Source organism: Macaca thibetana, chromosome 5 (genome assembly GCF_024542745.1).
Source record: "Macaca thibetana thibetana isolate TM-01 chromosome 5, ASM2454274v1, whole genome shotgun sequence".
Classification (NCBI taxonomy): Eukaryota; Metazoa; Chordata; class Mammalia; order Primates; family Cercopithecidae; genus Macaca; species Macaca thibetana.
The window spans coordinates 49,565,293-49,587,780 of record NC_065582.1 but is presented as its reverse complement, the minus strand read 5'-3'; the positions used below and the strand labels follow the sequence as shown (position 1 = coordinate 49,587,780).

General features: G+C 40.6%; 2 protein-coding genes across 5 annotated transcripts in view; both read right to left on the bottom strand.

Moving 5' to 3' along the window:
* MAML3 (mastermind like transcriptional coactivator 3) overlaps positions 1 to 22,488 on the bottom strand; it is a 436,667-nt gene that overhangs the window by 243,463 nt on the left and 170,716 nt on the right. The window lies entirely within an intron of this gene.
* Positions 1 to 22,488, bottom strand: part of NDUFC1 (NADH:ubiquinone oxidoreductase subunit C1) — an 829,703-nt gene that overhangs the window by 664,090 nt on the left and 143,125 nt on the right. Inside the window, exon 1 of one of the 4 annotated variants that reach the window (XM_050790285.1) lies at positions 19,982 to 19,991. The exons of 2 other annotated variants lie outside the window; for them this stretch is intronic. The gene's annotated coding sequence lies outside the window, so the exon portion shown is untranslated. Of the gene's footprint in view, positions 1 to 19,981; positions 19,992 to 22,488 lie in introns of those variants that run through there. One more of the 4 variants, XM_050790287.1, reaches the window with a different exon arrangement.

Genomic DNA, 22,488 nt, shown 5'->3' with positions numbered 1-22,488 from the left:
AGAAAGTAGAATACAATAAAATGTAGAAGAATGGCTGTTTTCACGTGTGACTTCCTTACTGATGATCTGAAGAGCATTTACAAAGTTTGTTAAAGGAAATGCCATATTTGGTTATGTCACTCTTTGGAAAAAAGTTTTCAATAAACAGGAAGTAAAATGAGTCTCCAAATAAAGTGTAAATACATTCCTAACTTAATGCATCATGAGAACTAAGACACAAAGTCTGGCACAGTGGCTCACACTTGTAATCCCAACACTTTGGGAGGTTGAGGCAGGTGGATCACTTGAGCTCAGGAGTTCGAGACCAGCCTGGGAAACATGGCAAAACTCTATCTCTATAAAAAATACAAAAAGTTAGGTGTGCGTGGCGGCATGTGCCTGTTGTCCCAGCTACTTGAGAGGCTGGAGGCTCAGGTGGGAGGATTGCTTGAGCCCAAGAGGTCAAGGCTGCAGTGAGCCAAGATCATGCCACTGCATTCCAGCCTGGGCAACAGGGTGAGACCCTGTTTAAAAAAAAAAAAAGTCAGACACTTTAGAGGGTTATGGCTTATCTAAAGTGGTGATGTTAAACCTCAAACTTTCTCTGTCCGGAGAGTTAATAAATCAACTCATCACATCAGTGGGCCTTTCTCAATAGGTGTTGCCATTTAGCCTACAAAACACACTTTGTCAGAACTATTTCAGCTCAAGTTAGAGCATAACTAGTTAGACAACTTGATCTCATTGAAATATTTGGTGCCTGCTGATATGTTCACACAAATTCACCAGATCTTGATTATGTTCTGGCAATTAAAGCTATTAAGTCAGTAGATAGACAGCAGGTTATTTCATTGCTGGTAGAAAAAGCCAGCTTTCTTTTCTCCTCTTTTTATGTGACAGCACTGTAATTAGCCTTAATCAAATACTATTTGTGTTAGGTGCTGTAACTTTGCTTTCTTAGCCAGGAAACTCTGCCAATCTAGGAAAAGTAGAAATACAACTCTGGTCAAAAAGCAAGAAAGATAGGGATAGGGTATATGAGAACTCTCTGTGCTATCTTTGCAACTTCTCTGTAAATCTAAAACTGTTCTAAAATTCAAACTTTAATTTTAAAAAACCAAGAAAAAGAGAGGAAGAGAGGAATGAGAGAGAGAGAGCGGCTGTTGAAAGTGAGGCTTCAACTGCAGCAGCATACCATGTAAAAGCAAGCTTTTAGAAGTAGTCAGTTGCTTCAGAAAATATGGTTCCCTCTGGAAATTCCAGGTTAATTTCTCTTGTTACATGGGGGAATACCTTGGTGCTTCTTTTTTTCACCACTGCAAATAAGTTTGTAATGGAGACTACAGCTAGGTGAAGGGAACGGCAATAACCATGAATAAAACTGATTTTTTTTTTTTACAGTTCATCCAAACTTCAAGTTTATTTTTCTGTGTTTGAAACCCACCATTTCTTTTAACATCCCTGGAAGGAAGAGCTCTTCAAATCGTTTTGGGAATGAAGTTAGTGAAGAGGTGAGGCAGGGTTTCTCAAACTTTAATGTGCATACAAGTTGGGTGCAGTGGCTCATCTCTGTAGTCCCAGCTACTCAGGAGGCTAAGGCAGGAGGATAGCCTGAGGCCATGAGTTCAAGACTAGCCTGAGCAACACAGTGAGACCCCTTTGTCTTAACTAACTAAATAAATACACATACAGACAAATCTCCTAGGGATCTTGTGAAATAACACATTTTGATTTGGGAGGTCTAGAATGGTCCCCAAGATTGTGTTTGTAGAAATCTCCTATTTGATGCCAAAGCTACTGGTCCACAGACCAGTAGCGAGGGTACAAGAACTAGTAATTAAGTAAGTGCAATTGGCCAGAAGAAGAACCATGGTATCTTGTTTACATGGTCGACAATGAAACATTGGTATGAAGCAGTTGCCAATAAACAGATATTCACTTTCTATTTTCCTTGGCCAATAATCCCTTGTGTCAAATTTTCGAAATGCATTGGTAAAATGGCATTATACCTTGGGTCAGACTATTAGCTCAGAGAATCCCAATAATAGAAGTAACTATTCTTGTTCAAAGTGCCCCAGCCATGATGGGGAGGCATTGGAGACAATTATAAAAGCAGTAATCTGATCTTTATTTATTATTTGGACTCTATGTTTCCTCATACCTCAAATTCTGTATCTGTACAATATTAGCAACTAGAACTAGTAATATTTTGAGGTCAAGGAAGAAACGTCACGTAACTCTTAGAGCCTCCCGGAGGTAGTCTGTCATTTTAAGAGATGATGATGGCTACGTTCCACAGGAGACAACCCTGCCATATGGCTGACATTCACTTGACAACAATATGATTCATTTCACTCCATCCAAAATGGTAAGACTAGGTCATTCATGACTGAATAACTGAAAAACATATTTTTACAGGCATGAGCCACCGCACCCACTGAAAACCATATTTTTAAAAATGCCATTTGACCCAGCAATACCATTGCTGAGTATATACCCAAAGGAATATAAATCATTCTATGAAGACACATGCACACATATGTTTACTGCAGCACTATGTACAATAGCAAAGAAATGGAACCAATCCAAATGCCCATCAATGATAGACGGGATAAAGAAAATGTGGTACATATACACCATGGGATACTATGCAATCATAAAAAGGAATGAGATCATGTCCTTTGCAGGGACATGGATGAAGCTGGAAGCCATCATCCTCAGCAAATCAACACAGAAACAGAAAACCAAACACCACATGTTCTCACTCGTAAGTGGGAGTTGAACAATGAGAACACACAGACACAAAGAGGGGAACAACACACACCAGGGCCTGTTGGGGGGTGGCGGGTGAAGGGAGGGAACTTAGAGGACGGGTCCATAAGTGCAGCAAATCACCATGGCTCATGTATACCTATGTAATAAACCTGCACTTTCTGCACATGTGTCCATTTATTTTTAGAATAAAGATAAACAAAAATTTCTTTAAAAACCATAATTTTTACAATTTGTGGTAACTGCCACAAATGCCACGTCTAGTTCTCCACCAGGTTTTTTGCCGCTTTATACAATGTTTGAATTCCAAACAATGATTCTTTTACTTTATTTATTTATTTATTTATAATTTTATTTTATGTTTTATTGATACACGAGATGTACTTCTACTTATTTTAGATTTCGTCCATATCTTGATTAATGCAACTCAATTAGGCTTTAAATCCAGTGGTATGCTGGCAAATAGCTAACAACTAGCTCTCCAGGAAAAGTAAAAAAAGAAAGAGAAGTCTTGTTATGTACCTTTGGTCAATTTTGATGGTGTAAATACTCCCAGCATGGCCAATTTCAAGTACCAACTTGGCTTTACTGAATATAAAATTAGGAAGAAATGTACATAATCATAAGTCTGCTCCAGTACATAACAGCAAGTGACCCCAAAGACACAAAACATTGTTGTTTTAATAATTAAGTTACAAAAATCTAGCAGGGGTAAAAGTATTCTACCATTCCAAGACAGCTTGTCTCTTAAATTGCTTTCACTTTGTTACTGAAAAGTAGAAGTCCATGAGTGTTTTTATAAACCCAAAATAACTCCCTGTTAGTTTTTTTTTTTTTTTTTTTAATGACAGTCTCATGATCTGTGTAATTACCACAGAATTTTATAAGCCATTTGGATTTTCATGACACAAACATACTGAAAGTTTGGAATTCTGTATGAACTTAAGAGCTGAACCGTTTCATTTTTGTTTTTTCCTGCTATTATAAGCTCTTCCTTCCATAAGTATAAAGCATGGCTCAGGCAGCCTCTGTGGCCATAACAATCTGCAGAAAAGACTAAAACATCACCATGTTTTACAACGTTCCCTGCAACTGCCTTTGAGAATAATGGCAGCTTAATATCTTCACGTCCTCTCCTATATCTGAACTGCTTTGCTTCAAAGCTGTCTTATGTTAAAAAAGACAACGGAATGAGAAAACTGCAGTTTTAGCCAAAACGTTCTAACAAAGGTGTGCTTTTTGCAACTTAACATATATAACTGTTTCTATCATTTCTTTATTTTATTTTAATCTATCTGAGATTCTTTATTAAACTGTGTTTTTTATATTTTTAGTCACAAGTACACCTGCTTATTACCAGTGAGGTTCTTTTTTATTTTATTTTTAGAGAAAAGAGAGTCTTGCTATGTTGTCCCGGCTAGCCAAGAACCCCTGGGCTCAAGGGATCCTCCCGTGTAGCTGGGACTATAGGCACACACCACCACTGCCAGCTCCACTGAGGTTCTCATAAGAACACAAAAGCACAGAAGGCTACAGCTCACAGGACTGGGGGAAGGGAGGGCACTGGTGAAAAACTATCTGGCCAAGAAACATAATTAAGTTGAAGAAAAACATTTGCATCATAACTATACTTATGTCTTTTTCCATCAGCAAAAGCCAAAACCAAGCAAACAAAAAGCCACCACCACTCACCCACCACCTCGAACGCAAATGATTTTGGCAGTGCAGTCAACACGAAAAAATAACTGCTTGAAACAAACCAAGAAAAAATTGCTTCCAATCAAGTCTTCCTCCTTGCTTTCACCGTATTCACTTTCATACCATTTGAAATATGTATCATGTGTACCTGTTAACTCTTCGAAAATGAATCTTTTAAAGTCTTCCAATTTTTTGAACTTTTCTTCAAATTCATTTTAACCCAGCACCCCACTTATGATGAACGCGTTAGGTTATAACACATGCAGAACACGGCGCAGTACACCCCCTGCCATTCTCCAGATGTTAGGAACTAGAAACATGCAAGGATTTTTCATGTTAGAAAAATGGTGGAGTCAGCTCATCAAAGGTAAAACAGGCAGAATATGTCCCTGCCTTTGCCTTTCCTAAGATGCATTTACATTCACTTGGTTTGTCTCTAGTTTGACAGGATTATTAATAGGATGGGCTTACCACTCATGTATATGAATCTGTTAGCCACAGAAAAGCCTTTTACTATCTTATGTGTTCCTGACCGATGCCTGATGACTACCAGCGGATCTTCACAGTAACCAGAGGTGTGGGCTAGTGATCAGTCACTCACAGAGTAAGAATGCTAACATTATTGTCACTAAATTGGAGTCCAGCATTATTTTAACAAATTTTTTTACATCAATGAGAAGTCTTTGGTTAACAGGCTTTAAGAATGACAAAAATACCCATCATGAAAGGAAAAAGTGTTCACAACACTGCATCTTCTTGAATGACTATGATACAGCGCTCCTGACTTGCCACGAATCAAGTGCACTAGCCCTCCTGGATACAAGCTGAGGCTACATCAAGAATTAAAAAAGAGACATGAAGAATAAAGATCTATCTGAGGGATATAGACACGAACACGGATATGCATGTAGACACAGATATATTCTGGTAAATAAAAGAATATTCATACCATTTTTAACAATTGTGAAGAAATTTAATTATACTTAAAGTGAGGATCAAAATCGAAAAAAGTCCTAATATTAGAAGCAACAACACAGCAACAATGGAAAAGAGAGGCTCTTTTTTTCTCTGAGGGGCACTTCATAAATATTTGGGAATTCCTCACTGCTAAGTAAAAAGAGGAGAAGCAGATGATGAAAAGGAGGAGTTATAGGTGTTCGATGAAGGCAGTCACCCCCTCAAAATTCACAGCTCTTCCCCGAGGCCACCTTTCTGTCTCTTCATTGGTGCCCTTCCTGAGGGTAGCATTTGGGAAACAGGGGAAGGAAGAGGGATTGAGAATCAAGCTGGCATTAAAATACAATCTTACCCTATTTCCCTGCAGCCTGCAGTAGTCCCCTTTTGAAAAATAATGTGGAAAAAATATTGTTAGTTTTCTTTTTAAGGGGGACACACACACACACACACACACACACACACACACACACACACACATACACACACACACATTCTATTCTTCATCCCTGGCAGTTTCCCAAATGAGATCTGCCATCATGAGGCTGCGTACATAAGGTGGTGAGAGAGTGTGCCTCTCCTGCCAGGCCTGAAGAGTTCTTGAGGGCATCTAAAACTGAAAGCTTTTAGCAAAACACAGATGCAAGCAAATTACAAAATCACAGTGTCTGCAGGACTGGATTCTGGTTGGCACAGGTTTGGAACTGATTTTGTCAAATGCCCGGGCAAAGAGGAAACAGCCTCCCTGCCTCTCGGCCAGCCCTGTGCTGCATTCAGATCTCACTCTGTTGTTTTCTTGCCATACTTGTATTTAAAGTCAACTTCTATTTCCCAAAAAGACACCTCCACAGATACACACCCCAGGCTCCACATGACTTTCAAGTCACGTTAGGGCGTCTATCCTTCCTCAAGATTCTGTGAAAAGTGAGACCCTGTCTCAAAAAAAAAAAAAAAAAAAAAAGAAAGAAAGAAAGAAAGAAAGAAAGAAAGAAAGAAAGAAAGAAAGAAAGAAAGAAAGAAAGAAAGAAAAAGAAAAGCCAGGCACAGTGGCTCATGCCTGTAATCCCAGCACTTTGGGAGGCCAAGGCGGGTGGATCACCTGAGGTCAGGAGTTCAAGACCAGCCTGGCCAACATGGTGAAACCCCGTCTCTATTAAAAATACAAAAATTAGCCTAGCGTGGGGGCACATGCCTATAGTCTCAGCTACTGGGGAGGCTGAGGCCTGAGAATCACTTGAATCTGGGAGACAGACATTGCAGTGAGCCAAGATTGTGCCACTACACTCCAGCCTGGGCAACAGAGTAAGGCTCTGTCTTAAAAAAAAAAAAAAAAAAAAAAAAAAAGAATCTGTGAAGTGTACACCAGAGCCCATACAAGGTTTATTTGCAATTGAAGTTAAACAACACTAGGGACTCAATTTGACCCCCATTACCCGGCTGCTTTATCTCATTGCCTCAGTTTCTCCTTGGGTCAAGAAGGTTACTAATAACCCTTGGCAAGTCAGCGGGCAGAACCATTCTTACAGTAGTAACAGTTTGATGATTACATAGTGCTTGTTATGGGCCAGACTTTCTCTCAGTGCTGTTTCTGTATTAATTTACTTAATCCTCACAAACGCCCTGAGGTGGGTTCTGTTAGCCCCATTTTACAGATGAGGACCCTAAGGAGGTCAAGTACTCTGCCACCTTGAGAGGAAGAATAGGCTTGAAATCCTGTAGTTCCACTCCAGAAGCCAGCTCATAACTACCATCTCTGAGTAAGAACTTTTTCAGCAGACATGACCATTTAAGTGCCCTCATTTGCACACACTTTAGTGGTTGCGGGAGTACAGACAGCAAATCCCACCGCTGATGTCTGGAGGACAGAGGAGGCTGTATCCTACCAGCATTTTCCAGTCCCAGGGTAGCAAGCAGAGCAGCGTGCTACCCCAAACCTACCTGGAAGCACTCAAGTGACTACAGCCAGACCCGACAGAAAACAAAAGCAGAGCAAGAGAAACAGAAGTAGAGGGTGCCGGCCCTTCCATTCCAGCCAGGGTAGGAAGGGATGGAGACGGAGCAAAGCCAGCCAGCCAGTGAATTGGAGACCTCAGGTGAATGGTCCAGGAACCCAACACTGATCTTGATAACCTGTAGAGGAAGGAGCTTGCTGAGTGGAAGGGAGGACAGGTTTGCAGTCTCCTTCTCCCCTTTGCAGACCCTCCACTGCATACCAGATAATGATGGGCTGACCAGGATTTGTAACGCACTCCCACCATCCCCACCACAGAATAGGTAGGTAGGTAGGTAGACAGACAGAGAGGCACGGCGCGGGAAGAGAGAGAGATTGATTTAAAATACTCAAGATGGAACCAGTCACTCCTCACTTCACCCCTGCTCCCTTCTGCTTCCCCACATTTTTGCATCAGAAAATTATGCTTGGAGAAATGAACACACACCCTCTCTCTCTCTCTTTCTTCTTTCAGCACATTCTTTTGTCAAGGACCTTTATAAGCATGCAGAATTTCCACATTTGATCATTTACAGCAAACTTTCCATTTGGGTATTAAAATGTAGACATATGAAAAGCTCCCTGACACCACTTCTCCTGGCAATAGTAACATATTTATGTAAAAGAATTCACAATACAGATTTTATGTTAATATTCCTTAATCTTTACTTCTTGCATTTCAACTTAACCTCCCTCATAGGAAACAGCTTCCAGACTCCCCTTCAAATATTCACAGGGCCTATTGTAGATGAGAAAAGCAAGCTCTACATAAACACATCCCTCCCCGACCACCTCCTCAACCTCGCTGCCACCATAAACACTGGCAGCCCTGACTGTACCGGCGATTCCGCACCACCGACTCACAAAGAAGTGTTTCCAAGGTGAAGCACCTGATGGAGTAGACACATGTTAAGTAACATATTGGAGTTCCTAAAATTTTGATAGAAATATAAATAAACCAAGTTTTCAGACCTTGATCTGCCACTGACATCTCACCTTGGGCAATATTCAACAGCATTTGATGAAGATTTTTTTATTAACTACTGGGTATGAGATCAGTGGGTTATGAAAGATACAGTCCCTGCCTTCCAGGGATTTGCCATCTAGTGAAAAAGATAGACATAGAAACATGAGCCGCAATCAAAACGAAGTACAACTACTGTCAGAGAAGTCTGCAAATGAGTGTTGTGGAAATGCAAGGAATCAATAATTAAATTGAACTGAGAGGATTAGAGCAGGCTTCATGGACAAGGCAGCATTTGAGCAGAGCATTGGGTGAAATTAGTTAGATTTTGATAGGTGGAGAAGATGAGCAAGAAAACACGAGCAAAAGCTGGAAGTAGGAAATGCGTGGCAGCACACACAGGCAGGAGAGTAGCCAGGGGAATTGAAGCACAGTCTGTGGGGGACTGTGGTGACAGGGAGGTAGATGGTGGCTCTGAAATCATGGTAGGGACTCTGGACTTACTGTGCAGGCAGTGCAGATCCACCCAGGGTCTTAAGAGGAAAATGGAGCATGGGTTTTAAAAATGGATCAGAGAATCAAGAGATTAGTAAGCAGAAGGTGGTTAGGAGGACACCCAAGCAGTTTAGGTAACAGATGATGAGGAAAGTCATTTAATTTCAGGGCCTTAGCATCATCTCCTTTTCTCCAAATGAGGGAACAAGGTCAGTTAGAGAATCAACAGGCCTAAGTATCTTGAGGCTGACTTAGGGGCTCACTCTCCTGAGGTTCTAATGGCATCTGGTACATGATCTTCATCACAGCAACTCCCACTGAATTTTCACCGTTCATTTTCATGTCTGTCTTTTTACCATTAAAAGTGCCTTGTAAGCAGGGCCTATGGCTTTTCATTGTTTCCAGAGGCCTAGAAGAGCACCCAGCATATGGCAGTCAGTCAAACATCCCAATCATGCTACTCTATTCATTTTGATTTCCAGATAAAGATATGGAATCACCCATAATCACAGATAAGAAAATAAAAATCCGTATTTCCTGTCTCTACTGTTAACTAGTTCTATCTTAGAACAAGAAAGCCTTAGAATTATGATATGTGTCCACGTATTCAGGACTGAGGGGTTAGTTTCACAGTCTCTTCATATCCCAGTTTTCCTTTCTAGCTCTCAAAAAGTGGAACAACCACCAGCTTCCAATCTCTTTGAGTTATCTCCTCTAATTACTAACTCTTCTCACTGTACCTTCTGAGCTACCTAAACTGCACTGCAACTACGACTCATCGCCAATCTCCCAGGCCCCTCTCAATCAACTCTCATTTGGTGATTGTGGACCAAACTACAGAAAGTGTCCAAAGGACTCTCTTTATCTCTAGCTCTACAGATTCTCTTTTTCAAATGTCAACTTCCCTCAAATTCTTGGCTGCATATCAGGTACAACTATATTTAATGATACTGGTATCTGAATGAACACAACAGAATCTAGAGAATAAACCCTCAGTATCCATGAACTCCCAAATTCAGAAATACAATAGCATATAATTTGCCTTGTGCTTCATAATATAAATATGACTGAAAATGTAAGGGATCTCTTCAACCCCTAATGACTTATTTCCCTCTTAAGGAGTGATTTCGCATTAGTCATATTTTTCTCTGAAATAATTTAAAAATTTTTTTCTTATTTTCGTATGGTAAATTCATTCATGGCCTTGACCTAACCACCCTTTAATCTGGTCAATACTTCCATTTTTCGGGTTAGGTAGAATTACTTTCTTAGTCGTCTTCACTTCCATCTCTGACACTAGCACTTGACTTTCTTTGGGGAGCCATTTCTAAAGAAGTTGCCTTAAAAAAAAAAATCACAGTGTGAGCATTCCCTGGTCCAGACTTGGAATGGACCTTTCTCAAGGTCCTCTGAAATTGGGAGCAGTGGGCGTGGCTCATTCACTAGCAGACCCACTTGCTCTCGGAACCCATTTTAGCTTGTAAATTCAAGATTCAATTTTATGCTTTGGCAAAACTACAGATTTCTTTCTATCTCACACTTGGGGTTCTTTTAAATACACAAAATGCTTTTCTTTTTAAAAAATTTCCAACTTTTATTTTAAGTTCAGGGGTACATATGCAGGATGTACAGGTTTGTTACATAGGTAAATGTGTGCCATGGTGGTTTGTTGCACAGATCATCCCGTCACCCAGGTATTAAGCCCAGTATCCATTAGCTATTCTTCCTAATCCTCTCCCTCCTTCTCCCACCACCCTCCACAAAATGTTAAATCTGCAAATACCAGGTGTCTATTAAGGAACCAAATAAATCTTGCCCTTCAAAGTGGTAGCCACATTGGGCAACATTTCTAAGGTTTATTATAAAAATATATCTAATCATTTGTTCAAAATATTTTTGAAGTTCAACTTTGAAATGACCATCATAACCAGTTTACAAGCCTTATCAAAAAACAGAGCCCATGACTTTATAGTCACATTTTGTTTTTGACTCAGAGATGCATCACTCCATGTGATCAACAACCGCCTTAGCCGCCAGACTTGGCTCCCTATGCTTTTTTCACTTCCTACGAAGTCAATCCACTGAAACAGTTGCCACCAAATAACAGTAATAGCAAAAGTGTGCTAAAATGAGAGAAGGTTTTGGGAAGATGGCAATGTTCCATATCATAATTGTGATGGTGATTATACAAATATATACATTTATCTAAACTCACAGAAGTATGCAGTGAAAATTAGTGAATTTTACTTTATGTAAATTATACCTCAACTAAAAATTTTTAATTGTGAATTCTAAAGACAATTTGCAAAGAAGAATTATCCATATCTTAAGAATGAAAATAAATGTATGAAGCTTTTGATAATTCTAAAGGAGTAAAATTATAACAATCATTTGGATTAGCTAGAGAACTATACACTCATAAACAAAATATGACACAGAATACATTTCCTAGATTATGCACCAAAAATACCAGGTCTTTCATTTTCTCTTTCAGATAAATATACTACCTGGATTCTCTTTCAGTAAGATTGTGTTTCTGATGGGTTCATTGAGCCATTTACATTTTATCTTGGATTTGTGACCACTGATATTCAGCTGTTGGATGACTACTTAGAGTAAGAATCCAGTGTTTAGCCATAAATCAAGCTACTTGGCTCATTCAGGTGTTTCATCCTTCTTCTCAGCATTACTGTAATCATGCTATGATCAACTAAGTTAAGTGAGCTAGTCATAGGCCAGGCCATGGGTCACTAGTATTGGGCTTTAAAAGAGTTCTCTAAAACCAGCAGGATTTCTCCAAGTCATTTCAAACCTCAGGAGCTTTGTTTTGGCTGCAGTGCATGAATAGCAAGGGCAGGCTGAATTCGCTTTCTCTACTTCAGTCTGTTGTTTTGGTCACTTGCAGGCCAAATTCAAAACAGTGCTGAATTTATCGGCGAAGATTAAAACACTGGAAAGTCATTACTGATTTGTTTGGATGGGTCTACATCGTAAAGGTTAAGTGTAAAAAGTGTAGGTTCTGGGCCACAGACTCTTGGAAACCTCCTTGTTTCATTGAGCAGTTATTACTGGAACAGAGCCTTGGCATCACCCCCACACGGAGCTATATATTCAAGTCAGGCCCCAGTCAGGATATTTCTTGGTCAAAGGATAAATTAGGTCTCCTGAAATAGTCCTGATAGGCCACCAACATCTGTGAATACCACAAGTTCACACTTGCAATCAAAATCACTAATTCTCAAAAAACAAAACAAAACAAACAAACAAACAAACAAAAAACAGCTCAGAGGATGGGATGCTGCCACGATTGTCTCTCCCTTGTAGACAAAGAATGGTCAAAAACCATTTGCTTTCAATCCAAACTGCTTTGATAAATCTTGCTGAAGCAAGAAAAAGAGCCATGTTTTGCAGAGATGATAGAATTACCTTTCACCATTACATCAGAACAAAAACCTCCAAGAAAGGCAAAATTTCTCATTCTCCCATCTAACTACATTCACAGGCAAGTCCCTAAAATTCAAAGCCAAATTACATACAAGTATTTTACATAGCTTTTTTTGCATCTAGAACATCTATTAATTCAAAATGTGGTTGATCAATTAACGTCCTACAATGTTCCTTTAAAACCAAACCAACTAAAAATCAATTTATTCTTACATTTAATTGAACTTAATAAGTGTCTGTTACATGAGTACTATGTTAACCACTATTATAGATTTTGGAGAAATATAAGGCATGATATCATTCCTTAATGTACTTGTAATTTCATTGAGAAAGGCAATGTACACATTAAACAGCTAGTTGAGTGAATCTGGCAATATCCTAAACATTGCCGGGCTTCCATTTCCTCACTTGTAAAATGAAGGAATCAAAAGAGATGATTCTTGAGACTCTTCTAGGTCTCAAGTTCTATAAACCTTTCAATGCCTACTTAGAAAACAATCCAATATAATATATGGTGAAGTCCAGATAATATATGGTCAAGTCCATATATTATATTGTATTTATTGATAAATAATCAATACAATAGGAGGTCAGAGGAGAGAGATCAATTTTGAGGTGGCAAAGGTTTTCGGGAAAAAGAAACTTCAGCTTGGACTTGAAGGACGGGTAGAATGTGAAGGGGGCAGGGAGGCGGTCACTGTTTACTGAGAGTGCAGAGGGCTTGTGCAGGGGGACTGGAAACATTCTTGATTAGGGGCAGGGAAGATGAGTTTGTATTTGTCTCCGTGGATAAAGGGATTATATGTTGTCAAGTGGTGGATTTAAGTAGGGGAAGTGATATGACGACTTGGTGACATGATCCTATTAACCTGAAAGTCAGATCACACCATTCTCTTCTCAGAACCATCCAGCAGCATCCCCTCTCTCTCAGATAAAAGCCAAAGTCCTTGCAAGGGCCTGCAAGGCTCTGCAGCGTCTGCCCCTTCCACCACTATCAACTGTCACCTTATCTCCTCCTCTCCCACACCAGCCTCCTCAGACTCTTCTTCATATACCAGGCATGCTTCAAGCATTTTCACATGTGTTTCCTCTGCCTAGACTGCTCTTCCCTCAAGTATCTCCATGTTTGGCTACTCCTTCATGTCATTGGTCAAATGTCACTTTCTCAGTGAAGCCTTCCCTATCACCATATCTAAAATTGCAGCCTACCCTTTCCATACACACAGGTCACACACATGAGCACGCATGTACACATGCAAACACACACACCCCATATACCTCCTTATCTCCCTTCCCTGTTCTACTTTTTTCATTACATCTACCATATTCTACCATGTGATATGATTTATTTACTTTGTAAAATGTCTCTATCCACTGCCCTCTTCCCTTGGGTAGTGTAAACTCCATGAGGAAAGGGGGTTTTGTCTGCTTTATTCACTGCCGTATTTCCCGAGCCTAGAACAGTGTCTGGCCTAGAATAGGGGCCCAGGAACTATTTGTCCGGTGAATGAAGGCATGAATATAATGAAAAAGGTGTGAGGTCATTAACCTCACAGATTGAACTGCAAAGTGGAGGGCCCAGAGGTTATGAAAACTCGGACTAAAGGAAGGCAACGGGAAGAAAAAAGGAGCTGACTAGGAAAGACTTCATCAAGAAATAACAACCAGGGGCTGTGAACTATCTCAGTATTCAGGCCTGGATTAAAGGAAACATATTCACCATGGCAATTAGAATGTTAGGGGCAAAAGAGGAACTGAAAGTGTACTGAAAATAAAATGATGCTTAGTTTTATAAACAAATATCAGTCAGATTTAACTTCAGTTGTTTCCAAACATAATTGATTGCTATTTTCTTCCTGCTTACATTTCTGAGAATGGCTAAAAGGAAACTAAAAAAGAAGGAAGTGGGAAATGTATAACGTGCCATACTTTCCTTTTAAGGCAACTTCAGCCTGAATGCTGGGCAAAGCCTCCCATATTTCACAATTTGTTCTCTATCAGCTCTCAGGAACACAAAATACAGGAAAGACAGATCCTGTTCTTCTGGGGTTTTTTTCTTTTCTTCTTCTCTTCATTATTTTTTCTCCTCCCCCAAAACAGTAATCAGAGCAGATGACAAGAAATCTTTTTAACATCAGCCTTGGTGTAATAAGCATCTTGGAAATGGAAAAAGAAAGAGGGCATGTGATGAAGTCTTTACCAGTCTGTGCAGATGTTAAGGCTTTACTAGAGCCATAGCAAGAAAATACTATTTATGTGAGCTTAATATCTTATTCAGACATTTCTTTAGAAATTATGAAGGCATAGTACATTAACATCCAGTCATCCAATATTACTTAGAATTGTAGGTGATATCTTCAGGAAAGAAAAGGTGGAGGGTCTTATTTCCTGATCGAAGAAATCTCAAGTACAGTTGAGAAGCTATATGTGGTTACTATGTATGTAAGATATGAGCTTTAAAAGCAAGTCCTACATTTCCGCAACTTCAAATTTTACTATTACCTCTTTTAAAAAAAATTCAGTATGCTTTAGAGGCATTTGCTTAATTAAGTTTGATTCTATACTTATTTTTCTGCCTTTTAAAATACATACCCAATTAAAACTAAATCAGTGGTTCTCAACTAGGGTGATTTTCTTCCCTCCAGGGCACATCTGGCAATGTCTGGAGATATTTTAGTTTTCACAACTGTGGGGAGAAGACGGTGTCACATCCATTAAACAGAAGCCAGGTACTATGGTCTGAATGGCTGTATTCCCGCAAAATTCGTATGTTAAAACCTGATCATCAACGTACCATATTAGAAGGTGGGGCTTTTAGGAAGGGAATTAGGCCATAAGGGCAGAACCCCATGAATGGGATTAGTGCCCTTATAAGAGTTCCTGGCGAGCTGCTTTGGCCCTTCCACCAGGAGAGATACAGCAAGAAGGCACCATCTAGGAAACCAGGAAACAGGCCCTCACCAGACACTGAATCTTGATCTTGGACCTCTCAGCCTCCAGAACTGTGAAATAAATTTCTGTTGTTTATAAACTACCTAGTTAATGGTATTTTGTCACAGCAGCCCAAATGGACTAGGGATGCTGCTGAACATCCCAGAGTGCGCAGGACAGCCCCCACCACAGAGAAGAATCTAATTTAAAATGCTGATAGTGCCATGGGTGAGAAACTCTGGCCTAAATCATCTCTGATAGAGATCCCCAAATTATGATAAAGCAATAACCATTTTAGTCCAAGTGTGTGCTTCACATAAGACTAAGGAGTAGAAGAGTGGAGCTCTGCAAATTGCATTGTTTAAAAATGCAGTCAGACCCTACTTTGGAACATTCTGCCCTTATTGGTAATACTGATTATGAACATATAGATTAAGTCTCCAGATAAGAATTAAAAGGATGTTCTGGCCGGGTGCGGTGGCTCACACCTGTAATCCCAGCACTTTGGGAGGCCAAGGCGGGTGGATCATCTGAGGTCAGGAGTTCGAGACCAGCCCAGCCAACATGGTGAAACTCTGTCTCTACTAAAAATACAAAACTCAGCTGGGTGTGGTGGCGGATGCCTGTAATCCCAGCTACTCAGGAGGCTGATGCAGGAGAATTGCTGGAACCCGGGAGGCGGAGACTGCGGTGAGCCAAGACCTCGCCACTGCACTCCAGCCTGGGTGACAGAGTGAAACTCCCTATCAAAAACAAAACAACAAAAAAAGGATCTTCTATGCTCTTTTCTGTTCCTACGCAGAAATTAAGGGAAATTCATCAGAGAATCAGTGAACACCAAAGCTGAAAGGGACTGCAGAAGGTAGCACAATGGATCCTCTCACTTCACTGATGGGAGGGGAAGTGGTGCAGACTGAGGTCCACAGTCTTGCTTCCAGGCCCCAGCTGGTCAGTTTCAGAGCTTGGATTAGGATTCACTCCACCCCTCAGGTCTGTGCTCCTTCTCCTTGACTTGGAAGCAGATGTGAAAAATGGAGTCCAAGAAGGTTACAAAAAAAAGTCTTTGGACCAAAGTCTCCCTCTTGATTTCAGCCTCAAAGGAAGTGAGCTAATGTGGAGATACATGGCGCTCCTGGCTCCCCATCCTTGGGTGTGGTGAGCCTCCCAAGCACAGGAGGATTCTCTATCCCAAGGCCCAGATCGCATTAGCCAAGACCTCTCCAGGAGGCCTGTTGGAGTGAGCAGAGAAGAGCCTCAACAGGTGGCAAGTGGTCTCAAGTGCCACTTCTCTCTGAAAGGAAAGTCCTGCAAAAATGAAGATCTACAAATGCTTTAAAAACGAGTGGCAGAAGATGGCCTCTCTGCCCTTTCTCCACCTGGGTAAGGGGCAGTTGACCCTCACTATGTCTTCCAAATGCCTCCCATGACTTCCCAGCATCAACCACATTAAAAAAAAAAAGAGGAGAGCACACAACTACGCTACGCATTCACAACATTCTCTTCCTCTGGGGGCTCCAATCTGGGCCCTGGCAGGTTATCAAAGAGCCTTGGGTCTCTTTGTCCCCCATCCCCAATCTGTCTTGGTGGCTCTCTTTGGCCCTCCCATGGATGACACTCCCCCCCACCAGTGACCTTGCCAGTCAGTCTGCCCACCTGGCCTCCCCACAGAACTGGCTATATAGTAGGAAACGGATTTGCCACTTCTCCATTTCCAGATGGCACTGAAACAAGTACACATCCTCCTTTCACTTTCAAAGAGCTCTATGACTAGTTACCTTAGAGAAACTGACAGAACCAAGCAACAAGCCTGCTCATGTGGCACTAATAAAATCATAATATCGGCCACTACTTATGAAGCATCTTGTATGTGTCCAGCTCTGTATTAGGTGTTATACCTGCGTTATCTGCAAGCCTTTCATCAATCCTGCAAGGAAAGTATTATTTTTACTACCATTGTAAAGGTGAGAGAACTAAGGATTAGAATGATTTGAGACCACAGAACCTGTAAATAAAATTTTAAACGTTTTGGTCTAAGTTGCCTTTCTCTTCAACATGCTAGAAATGAGTCTAGACTTACCTGGCTCATAGCTCCCTCTTTAGCTCTTTTACATGGCCTTCATTTAAACATGCCTTCTTACATGTTTCTGCTTGGAGGCGGAGCTTGTCCATCCACCCCTCAATAGACACCACTGCCTCCCAGACCCATATGCCCCTGTCTGCTGAGGTCCTTCTATACTGTCCACATGTTCCCTAGTTGCTGCTTTAGCTCTATTCAGGCCCAGTCACTAACAGTTGGGTTAGTGGTTGCTACGGTCTGAATGTGTCCCCTGAAAAATTCAGGTGTTGCCAATGTGACAGTATTAAGAGGTAACGGGGCTTTTAAGAGGCCATGAAAGCTACTCCCTCATGAATAGCAGTAAGGCCCTTATAAAAGAGGCTTCCCACAGTGTTCAGTTAGCTTGATTGTCTACCTCTCTGCCATATGAGGACACAGTGTTCCTCCCCTTTAGAGGATGTGGCATCAAGGTACCATCTTGGAGGCAGAGAGTAGCCTTCCCCAAACATCTGAACCTGCTGGTGCCATCATCTTGGACTTCCCAGCCTCCAGAACTGTGAGAAAACAAATTTCTGTTCTTGATAAATTACCCAGTCCTGGGTATGTTGTTATAGAAGCACAAAATGCACTAAGGCAGTGGTTCCCTGGAACAACTGCCAATAGTAAGTAGGAATATCCCATTGTCCCACCCAGGGTCTGGGTGAGTATGGACAGTCTCAGGGCTTGACTGAGCACTGAGCCATTTTCTCTCTGGATTATCTTACTGTTTGGCTGGCCTGCTACAGAGCTTCTGGGATCTGGGCTCTCCCTTTATGCATTCAGCGTCTTCCAGAGGCCGAGTCCAGCCCTGACCCCAGCTACCTGTCTGGAGACCCTAGTTCAGACAAGCCTCTTTATCTTGGGGCTTGAGGCCTGGCTTCTGGGATCTCTTACCTCATCTGGAAGGATCCTTTGGGCTTTACAACAAAGCCTGGGTCCACTATGAGAATCAGTTGTCACCATCTACCCTGATCCCTGAGAGAAATTCCCTTCCCCCACCCTCTGCATACATACCTCCTTTGACCATTACTATGGCCTTATTTTGACTTGATTTTTTTCCCCAGTCTCTGAAGCTTTGTGAGAGCTCTGGCTAAGACATCATCTCCCTAGCCTCCATTCCTGGTTTAGACCCAGGCTTGATTTACTTATTTACGTGGAGTCCAAACATACCAAAAATCTAATGCCCTGGGCTACCCTGATTGTAGTCTGCTCACCCTCTAGATCCCGGTTAACTTAGAAAGACTCATAAAGGTGCTTTTAGTCTAATGATAGAGTTAAGTCATCCAAATCAAGAGTCCCTAGACTCCTGGGGGATTCATTGTCCATTCAACAAATACCACTGAGTGTCTACCATGTAGTCAGTACTGATGGTGGCATTTGGTGGATTCAGCAGTGAACATGACAGCCTCTCAAGGAACTCATATTCTGCTGCAGGAAGACAGGCAATACATGAATAAACAAATAATAATAATAATAATAATAATAATAATAATAAAACTATTGGTGGTCAGCCTCACTCAGAGAAGTAAAATAGGATACTGCGGTAGAGAATTGCGTAGCCAGAGAATACTACTCTCTGTTGATTTTAAGCTAAAATCTGAATTACAAGAAGCGTTCCAGGCAAAAGCTCTGGGTTGGGAACAGAAAGAATGCCAATGTTGTTTTTGAAAACAATCTTTTATTTTAGAAATAGTATATTAGTTTCCTAGAGCTGCCATAACAAAATACCACAGACTGGCTAGCTTAGACAACAGGCATTTATTTTCTCAGAGTTCTGGAGTCTGGAAGCCCAAGATCAAGGTCCTGGCAAGGTTGGGTTCTTCTGAGGGCTCTCTCCTTGGCTTGCAGACAGCTGCCTTCTTGCTGCCTCTTCACATGGCCATCTCTCTGTGCACAGGCACCCCAGTGTTTCTTTTCTTTTAAGGACACCAGTCACTTTGGCTTAGCGCCCTACCCTAATGGCCTCATTTTAACTTAATCACCTCTTTAAAGCCCTTATATGCAAATATGGTTCTATTCTGAGGTACTAGGGCTTTAGAATTCAACATATGAACATTGTGGGCAGGGGTGAGGAACAGTTCAGCCCATGATAAATAGTTTTAGATGTAAAGAAAATTTGCAAAGATAGTACAGAAAGTTCCCATATATCCTGTACCTAGTTTTTCCTATTATTAACATCTTATATTAGCACAGTACATTTGTCACAGCTAATGAACCAATATTGACACATTATTATTAACTAAAATTCATACTTTACTTAGATTTTCTTCATTTTTACCTAATGTCTCTTCTGTGTTTTAGGATCTCATCCAAGATACCAACATTACATTTAGTCATTATGTTTCATTAGGCTCCTCTTGGCAGGGACAGTTCCTCAGGCTTTCCTTGTTATAGATAACCAGTTTGGAGAGGATGGGCCAGCTATTTGGAGACTGACAAGCTTGTAGAATGTCTCAGCTGTGATTTGTCTGATGTTTTTCTCATGGCTAGACCCGTGTTATAGATTTTCAGGAAGAAGACCAGAGATAAAGTGCCATTCTCATCACGTCATATCAAGGATGCATGATATCAACATGATTTATCACGACTGATGTGAAGCTTCATCATCTGGCTCAGGGAGTATTTGCGATTTTCCTCATTGTAAAGTGACTCCTTCGCCCCCCCCCCCTCCTTTTTCTACTGTACTCTTCAAAAGGAAGTCACTATGTGCAGATCTATTCAAAGAGTGGGAAATTATGCTCCACTTCCTTGACGGTGGAGATTCTACACAAATTATTTGAAATTCTTCTGTGTGATAGATTTGTCTTTTTCCACATTGATTTTTTTCCATCATTTATTTATACCAGTGTAGATTCATGGATGTTTATTTTATACTTTTAGTTATAATCCCATGCTACTTTATTTATTTTGCTCAGATTGTCCCAGCTTCAACCTTAAGCACTTGTTCAGTTGGCTCCCGTGCCCTTTTGACATACCCCTATTATTATGGGAGCTTTTTTGAATACTTCCTTAACTCTTGCTGTTACAAGATTCTTCAGGCTCCTATATTTCCCACCCCAGTCCTACGATCAGCCATTTCTTCAAGAAGCTATGGTTGTTTTTACTGGAGAATGGTATTAGAAACCAAGGTCCAGGTCCCACATGTGTTCACTGTTCCTGTGGTGTAATTCCTAGGCCCTTTCAACTGACAGAGCAAGGGCATATATGTGTGAATGCTAACCTACGTATATATACATATCTATAATATTGATGTATATGCATACATCTGTATCTATATTAAGCTAAACATGAGTTCATACTGATGTTTGCAACTCTAATACATCACCACATAGACCACTCTAGTCTACTCTCCTTGCTTCACTGTAACCTCCACTTCAATAGTGAGAAACCTGCCTCCCACCATCTACTTATTTAATCATTCAATTCCAATATATCATATGTTGTTTCAGAAGTGTTTATCTGCACCTCCCCTAGGAAAAAAACTATCAATCAGAGCACAATGCTTACATACAACTGCTTTTGCCTTCAGTTTTGCAGTCTCTACGCATTTTCAAAGTTACTTAGGTCAGCATCTTTATTGCCCGATTCCTTCAGTGAGGTAATTTCACATATTCGTGATAGTTAGATTCTTTTGTCACAGTCTGCATTCCTTCTTGGGATCCTCTGACCTCCTAAATATTTTGTTTAAATTTCCACACATAAAGGTACATTCTTTGTGCTGTAAAACTCCATTGATTTTGACATATGTAGTGTCACGTGTTCACCTTTATGGTGTTATACAGAGTCTATCCACCACCCTAAAAAATCTCTGCGCTTCACCTATTCTACCCTCCTTTCCTCCCAAATCCCTGGTAACCACTGATCTGTTTACCATCTCCAAAGTTTTGCTTTTTACAGAATGTCCTAAAAATAGAATCATACAATATACAGCCTTTTCAGAACAGCTAGAATACCTATGTTATAAAAGAGAGGTAATCATCAACAGGTTAAATGTTGCTGAGTGGTAAATAAATACAGAAAAGTGACTTCAAGTTGATTATCTCCTATCCAAGAGGCTTGGGACCAGAAAGGCTTTGAATTTTTTTTTTTTTTTTTTTTTTTTTTTTTTTTTTTGATTTTGGAATATTTGCCTTATACTTTGCTGGTTGAGCATCTGAAATCCAAAAAATATCCGAAACCCAAAATGTTCCAGTGAGCATTTCCTTTGAGCTTCATGTCAACACTCAAGAAATTTCAGATAGTGGAGCATTTCAGATTCCAGATTTTTGGATTTGGGGTGCTCGATCTGTGCTAGATTTGGTAACATGGAAAACAGTACTAGAGGAGGGTGAAGATGTAAAATATCATTTAGAAAGTGAAAAAGCAAACACACTAGGGAAGGCAGAGTAAGTGTGCTCGGCAATGGAGTATCCACTTGAGAATCCATTGTCAAGAGTTTCAAGAGGGAATGGTCAGCACCCCCGTGTGTTTTACTCCAGTGATGTCCAGCTGCTGCGATGCAGGGACACAGTAGCTGGGTAGATGGATTTACACAGGGCTTGGACTTTGCCAGTCAAGTTTAATGGAGGATAAGATGGGAGAGAATGTAATGAGTAGACATACAGATGCAATTATAATAATGGAGATCTGAGTTGGTTTAAGAGGGAAATAATGTATCAGGAAAACACGGTGGGGTTCGCAGATGGGAGGAGTTTTGATAAAGTCAAGAAGTGGGAACCAGAACAGGAGGTGGCAGTGGAGTAGTGGGCTATTTGAAGGTAAGATCAGTTATTGCTATTGACAGGTCAACAGTGTGGCCTTGAGAATAGATGGTTCACATGGGGTGGAGGAGAATATATTGCAAGTGAGGAGATCAAGAAGCCACAAAGCCATGAAAATAGATGGATGGTGATATCATCAAATATATTGACAGGGGCTGGGATGGAAAGAAAAGGATAGTAACCAAGGTTCTAAAATTAACTGTGAATGGGGAGGAGTAGCCAGAGGATTCATACATATTTTAACAAGCATGGATACCAATTTCTGTGTTCCTCTTGCTTTGTATGAAAAAGTCAACATACCTAATTTCCTGACACGATTAGGCATCCACTTATTACAGCATAACCTACACAAAAGAGGATCACAAGACAAGGTTAAATACTTCGCTTCTGCTCTTTCAAATATACT